Genomic DNA, 7,576 nt, shown 5'->3' with positions numbered 1-7,576 from the left:
AAATCAGTGCTATCTGAAGAAGCAGGACATTTTCCAAGGCCTTGGCATTTGATAATTACCCTGACATTATGATTTTTCTATTATAAGAGCTCCCTAAGAAGGCTGATGTAAGAGAACTAACAGAGGGTAAAGAAACAGAAACCCTTTAGCAATGGCTTTATATGGATTTATGCAACAAATCTCGTTTCAGATTAAGTAATTGTTTCTCAGCTCATAGTTTTCAACTACACCAGTAGAAAAAGATTTTTCTTCCAGCCTCATTAAAACCATATGTCTGCCAAATTAGCAATTACAACGCTATTTAGCTGACAATCTCTTGCATTGCGTGACATTCCTTTCACGAGGTCTTGTGTCTGAGGTATGTATTTTGTAATGTAACAGGCTACCACTACTGCTTGTCCCTTTTTGTTTGCCTCAGCTCATCCTTTGAAGCTGACAGCCTGAGGAAATAAAAGCAAAATGTATTTAGATGTGCAGCCTGGCTCAACTTTAAGCTGGATAAAAAGGCCATTTGTTCTTCTGTGTGCTGGCACATAGAAACAGCTGCACAAGTTGATAATATTGATGGCACTGCACTTAACTGCTGTCACTTCTCCCTACAGATCTCACACTGAAAATGATCATGGGACTTCTTCCTAACACAATGAAAGGGAAAAAAAAATCCCTCAATAAATCAGTGCTGCTAATGAAAGCAAAAAAAAACCAAAACCATTTAGATACTTTAAAATGAAGTGAACAAATTAGTGCTCACAAAATGCCTTGCATAGGCAGAACTTTCTTCCTGGTAACTCATACCTGATGGTGGGTGAGAGCTGACATTTGGTTCTACCTCAAACATCCTTTCTTTCCTCTTCAGCTTGAGTGTTTCAAAGATCTGCTGGCTAATCTGAAAAATGAATGCCTAATTTAGTATCACTGCAAGAACAGTTGTGATTCAGTGATACGAAAAAAATCAATTTCATTATCAGGTACCTCAAGTGTAAGTTGAAAAAAGTCATTATTCAAAACAATATCAGTTTTGTGATATGTGGCAAATGCTTTTTTTAACTCAGAACAACTTTTAGATGCAAAAGTTCTAAAAGTTTTAGAACTTTTAGATCACAGCTTCGGTGAATTGCAGTAGTTGTGAATTTGGGAGCGGCTGGGAGTAGGGACTACTATAAAAACCATTTTTATAACAAAGTCACACAATTGTCACTGGGCAGAGCTGCCCCCAGTGCTCTCCCTGGCACAGCAGCCACTGAGGTGGCTACAAAGATGATTTTTGCCCGTGTTCCCCTCGTACTCTCAGGCCCTGCTGGCCATTTGCCATGGGCTCTGAGAGCCCCTGGCAGCTCTGGCTGGGCAGGGAGCAAGAAGAGGCAGCCCTGCTGTGCCTGCTTGTGTTCCCTGGGGAGACAACGAGGATTCTGCTCATCCCAGACACTGCAGGGCTTGGGCACCACTGGAAATCAGCCCCCAGAGCTGCACATCACCCCTGGGAAATGTCTCCTTGCACACAGGGTCCTGTGGCAGTGGCACAGCAGCAGGAGCAGAGCTCCCTGCCATCACTGGGATGTTCACCACTGCACACCCAGGGCTGTCACTTCGGCCCCAGGAGCACCTCCACAAGCACAGGGCTCAGCTCCGAGGGAACCAGGCGCATCTCCAAGCAGGAGATTTCCACTAACAAAGCATTCATGGGCCATGTCACCCAATTTCATATTTGAAAAGGGTTCAGGGTGCTTGTGCCTTGTTGGGGTCAGCCAAATTCCACCCCTCATAAGCCAAGCCTCAGTTTTAGGTCCTGGGAAATATTTGTTTAAATCAGGATGAGGCTGAGTTCTCCTCCCAGGAGCCTTTGAAGTTGTTAAGTAGTCCAAGTTCTGTTCCCCTATTGGTTAATTGTATTCCCTATAAGGTTTTTGTTTCCAGAATGTTCCTCCCCTAAAGTTATATATTGTTGCTTTTTCCCTTACTTCGGTTGATTACTGCCAGGGAGTTCCCTTGGTTACTGAGTGCAGCTTTTGGGCACCATCCCTATTTTCTTTCACTCCTTATTTAAGTGCTTTTTTCTGTGAGAAATTGAATTGTGGAGGATTCTTAAAGCCTGTAGCAGCCAATAGCCAGCCATGACAATTATTAGTGTGCAGTTGCCAACGAGACAAATCCCTGCAGGGCTCTGTGGCTGCAGGATCAGGTCCAGGGAGGTCACAGCTACTGGTGACCGGCATGGGACAGCTCTCTGCTTGCTTCAGCTCAGGAAACCATTTATTCACTGTCACAGGAACAAACTCAGCTTATATCCAGAGACAGAGCCTTGAGCTGAGGCAGGGTGGGGGTTTTGGACACAGCCAGGGAGGAGTTTTGGGGGCACTAACAAATAGGAGTACAATAGGAGGGATTAATGCAGAATACAACGAATTGTTGTGTTCTTCCAACAGGAAGGGCAGAAGACCTTGGGTTGGCACTCCACAAGGGATGGAGGAACTCTTCCCAGGTTTATAGAGTACATCTCCAGAGACAGAGAGTTGGAATCTGTTTTTCCTGGGCTTTAAAGCCATGCATCTCACTTTAACACTGCTCATCCCAAACCCAAATATTTGCCACCCTGGGCTGGGGCACCCCACAAATCCCGTTGCCAATTAGTATCATTAGCCCCTAATCTTCTTAAAGCACCCTTTGAACCCCAAGAATTAGAAATTCTTAGTTCTTCGGCAATAGAATTTTGTGCTCAGTTTCAGATATCGAAGAAATCCACAATTAAATGTTACTCCCCATCATCCTGTGTACAAAACCTCAAGTTTTTAGTGTACCACCCCTGTGCCCCCTAAAGGTAAGATTCTTGATCTTGATGATTTCCCATGGCAATTGCCAAAAAGATATGAACTCATTTATAAAGCCTAGCAAGGCATCACTCAAAAATTAAAAGTAGCCCATGTTGCATCAGACATCTCACTGTAATAGCACCTAGTAATAAAAGGCCATCAAGAAAAAAAAGTAGAAGAAAAAGGTTTGTCCATCATCATGAAAAAAATCTGTAATAGTAATTTTAAACCCTAGAGCCCTGCAAAACAAGTTACATCAAATTTGTTTTTACCTCAGCTGATCTCAGCTGTAACATCAAAACAATTAGACCAATTAAGTTGTTAGATGGGCAAAAAAGAAACCAATGCTACTTCCATTGTAATTACTTCCAATGTAATTAGTGATATAATGACAAATGTTAACATTGTTAGACTTGCAACCTTACAGAACAAAGCCACCATCAATTTTCTCTTACTAGCACATAGACCTAGTTGTAAAAAAATCGAAAAGATTCTGTTGTATATATTTGTCTAACCATTCAACATTCATCCAACTTAAAAAAGTAAAAGATTTAGCAAATGTAATTAAAACAGATGATCAATCATAGTTAAAATATTTGTTTAAAAAATAGAACTTTCCACTTAGCTAGAAGAACTTTGCAAAATCAGTTCATATGTATATAAACTTTATATACATAAAGTTTTTATGGTAACAGTATGTAGTATTATATAATGATAACAATATATATATTACAGTATATAGTATTATGTAGTATTATAATAGTAGTAGGGCCTTGTGTACTTCACTGTGTGCAACAAATAATAAATAAGACCATCAAAGAAGATTTTACCATTGAAGAAAAAGGGAGAAATGTGAGAAAAGGAATTGCAGAGGAGTCTCAAAGACTGACTGAAAGCTTGCATAGTCTTTTACATCTGTATGCAAACTCTGAGATGAACTTTGCTTGTTATTGTTTAAATAAACTGGACAATTTCAGTGTCTTGATTGTGCAAGCTCTTCTTGAACTCCACCAGAGCTGCAGTCCACTCACTGAATCTTTTTCAAGTGTTTTTTCCAGCTGCTTGTGCTGTTTTTTGTTGGGTACACATGTGTATAGGAGTACTGACAACTAGTGATGAGGAAGAAGAAGAGATATTTCTGTTTATGGGGATTTAAACCATCTTTTCATTTGGCTGGTTTTGATCTGCACGTGATCAGAACAGCACTGCCTTATAAAAATATGTGACAGAAAACGTGTGTGTGCTATACAGGGGTGAATTATGGTACTAAATGGATATATATCTTAAGAATATTTTTGAGCTATGCAGAGTTTATTTCATGAACCCCAGTAATTGATTACACAAATCAGTTTATGGTAGAGACTTAGGCATAGCAGCCTTTTCTTGAAATGCAGAGTAAAAAATGACAAGTTAGAAATGCATTATATAATTTTGGGTTGTTAGATTCAAGCTCAGTAGCTTTCATAGATTTATGGATGTCACTGTAGATTTACAGCCTGGAAAGATGAAAACAAGGTGCAGAAATCTGATCTTCTGTGGAGGTTTCAATATCTCCAAGGGATTAACTATGAGTTCTGATTTGAAGTAGTGACATAAATCAGATACATAATTTTTGCTTATCACTCTGCATTGTTTTATGAAGTGCTACTTGTACAGAAGATCCTTGACCTGAATGATGTATATTGCACTACTCATGAATCCACTGCTGACATATATATATATATATTATATGAATATAATATACATATGTATATTATATACATATAATACATATATGTATTATATGTGTGTGTGTATATATATATATATATATATATTATTTTCTATATATTTTCTATATATAGTGTTTGCACAGGCACTGACACAGAACACAAACTGTCCTGATAGTGGTAAGGATAAAGCCTCCAATGTTATTAATGCCTTTTTCTTTGAGATGGTCCTTAGTTCTGACATATATTTGCAAAGGAAGATTAATTTTTTTTTTACATATTGGAGTAATGTTGCTTCTGTGTCTTCCACACAGTGCTACATATCTTAATTATTTTTAATGAAATTAGGAAAAGTTTGCATTAGAACACTAAATCCCAAGACAGCAGAGGCTATCATTTATTAGCTAATTATTTCCTATTGATTTCCTAGGATGACAGGTTTTTTAAAAGGCTGTTCCTAATTTCATTTCTGTCTGTCATCCTTTGTGACTTGTGTTGACAGTTCCTTTTAAAGAATAAAACAGGTTCTTTTTGAAATCTTCTCTTTTATACTGAATTCCTCTGGCAGAGGCCTGTCACTCTCCCACTGAGGTAGTTGTTGACATTTACCACAGCACAACGATGTTTAATTTAATGTTTTGGTGCTTTAATGTTGTATTCCCAAGACAAAAATTTGCCATTTCTCTCTCCTGATATGGCTGATGACAGCTAACCCGAGAAACTCCTTTCATTCTTCAGTGTTTGGGCTAATTGGGGTTATGTCATTTTAGAGCCTGAGTTCAGGACCCCTATTTGTGGAGTATTATGCTGTATAATAATCCAAAACATACAATATATAAAAATAAAAATAAAAATATAAATATAAAATATATAAATATACACAAAATATATAAAAATACCCTCTGAGATGAGCAAGGCTGGGTGCACACCATGCAAGGGAGAGCTGCAGCATGGAAAAGGCAGGATTTGGTCACTGAAGTCTGTAACACTACTGCAAAAGGAAAAACCTCTTATAAAATCTCTCTAATTTGCAGGGAAGTCTGGGAACACCCAGAGAAACTTTTATTTCTTCTTTCTGGCTGCATTCTCCTTTATTGATCTTGTAGGAAAACCTTAGGAATGAATTTACACATCAGCTGGATGTTTTGGAGGCAGCTGGATTGCAAAAAGACAGGATTTGAGCGACAAATGGGAATGCCAAGAGATGCACTGACAAAAACACAAGTTCAAAAATGACAGATCCCTTGCACCTAGCAGATAAACAGGGAAGGAGCTGGCATTAAGCTCAAATGCCTGGAATAGAGTGAAGACAACTACAGTGGGTGAAGAGAAGGAATTTTGTAGTGAGGAAAGACTGAAATTGGAGAAAAGGCTGGGACAGCTATGGAAAAAAACCCCCAAACCTATTGAATAGAATGATTTGGTGATTTTATATTGGTGGTTTCCAAATAGAAACTCATAACAGGTTGTCAAGGAGCAAAGAAAAACGAAGGAAAAAAGAATCATGGGACTGCTTCTGGGGAAAATGTAGTGGAAGTGTCTCTAAGTGCTTTGTCCATCCATGTCGTGTGTCATCCCACCCCTGATTAATTACCCTGGTAATGAAGTAATTCAAGTAGTAATACCTTACTTTTTTGCAAGTAATAAAGATCTCGAGAAATGGGTGGAAATTTTAGCAGCTTCTAGTGAATGAAACCAATAGATACAGAAAAACAGGAGAGCTGCCAGTTGGTCAAGAATGTTGTTTCTCTGTGGTGATGCTTCAAGGATACTGATGGTAACACCTCAGTTTAAATTAAATGCAATTAAAACTGGAGCCAGTAGTAAAGAAATGAAGTAGAAAGTATTTTCTTAACATAAACCTGCAGGGCTATTTTGTAAGAAATAGCTGTGTCTGCTTGTCTTAAGAAAAAAAAAAACAAACAACCCCATGTTTAGTAATATATGGGTGGACATTTTAATTAGATTTTATAATTTAAAATAATTTATAATTAAAATACTAATATAATAAAATGAATAAATAACAAAATAAAATAATAATAACTTATAATTAAAAATGCTATTAAAAACACCCTTAAAAAAACTCTTGCTTTGGATTGAAGGAATTAACTTTGTTACCTTGAGAGATCAAATTGTTCTTTGTGCTTCTGGAAGGGAAGGATGATTTAAGATTTTTAGAGACAGCACAGTAGGGAACCACATTCTGACTCAATGAGCCACCACAAGTTAATCAGTACTTTTTATTCTATATTGTTTTCTCTTGCCTTTGCAAGTCTCATGCTGTTCTTGAAATGCCTGGGAATTAAAAGAACCAATTCACTGTCAGTACTTGGGAAAAAAAAAGATGGTATTTCACAGCAAGAGGGGTATATATATCCTTCTTTTAAAACTTTGTACGTTCTTTTTTTTAAACTTTTTTTTTAATGCAACTCTTAGAACCCCCAGGAAAGAGAAATGCTGCTTGTGGAAATAAATGTCTTCCTGTTCCCTGCAGAGAAAATTATTAAGAGCAAATTTACTCATAAAATAATAAAATAAATAAAAAAGGAATTGCCATGAGCAAAATGTGCTATTAATTCTGAGTAGCTTCTGGCACAAAGCTGAAATAAACATTCTTAATACTTAAGAACAGCTTAGGACCTGAGCTATTGCTCCTGCTTTTAAAGGTTCAGAAATACAGTGAGAACAGTTACAGCTCTGGATATGAGCTCTGGATACATCCAGCTGTTTACCAGGTGCTTGCTATTGGAAGTTTTGTCTCATTTTTTCTCCATTATTCTTGACTTTCCACACTAATCCCTTCCCTCCCCTCGGCTCAGGCTGATGTAAAGAAGAGAGGAAATTCTCATGGTACTGTTACATGTACTTAGAATAAAAAAAGAAGGGATGGGGAAGCTCAGAAAACCTCATTTTTCCGTTCCTTGCAGCATCTAGCCACATTTTGTACATTTGATAACAGCTGTGGTGCTGCTCTCATGTTATCACCACCCACCCTTAAGGGGAAGGAAACACCCTGGATTCATAAATCGAAAGGAACAACAAAAATCAGAGGGGCTGCAA

The sequence above is a fragment of the Cyanistes caeruleus genome, chromosome 6 (assembly GCF_971803275.1).
Source record: "Cyanistes caeruleus chromosome 6, bCyaCae1.hap1.1, whole genome shotgun sequence".
NCBI classification, from domain to species: domain Eukaryota; kingdom Metazoa; phylum Chordata; class Aves; order Passeriformes; family Paridae; genus Cyanistes; species Cyanistes caeruleus.
The sequence above is the reverse complement of the archived record's forward strand: the minus strand, read 5'-3'. Positions refer to the sequence as shown.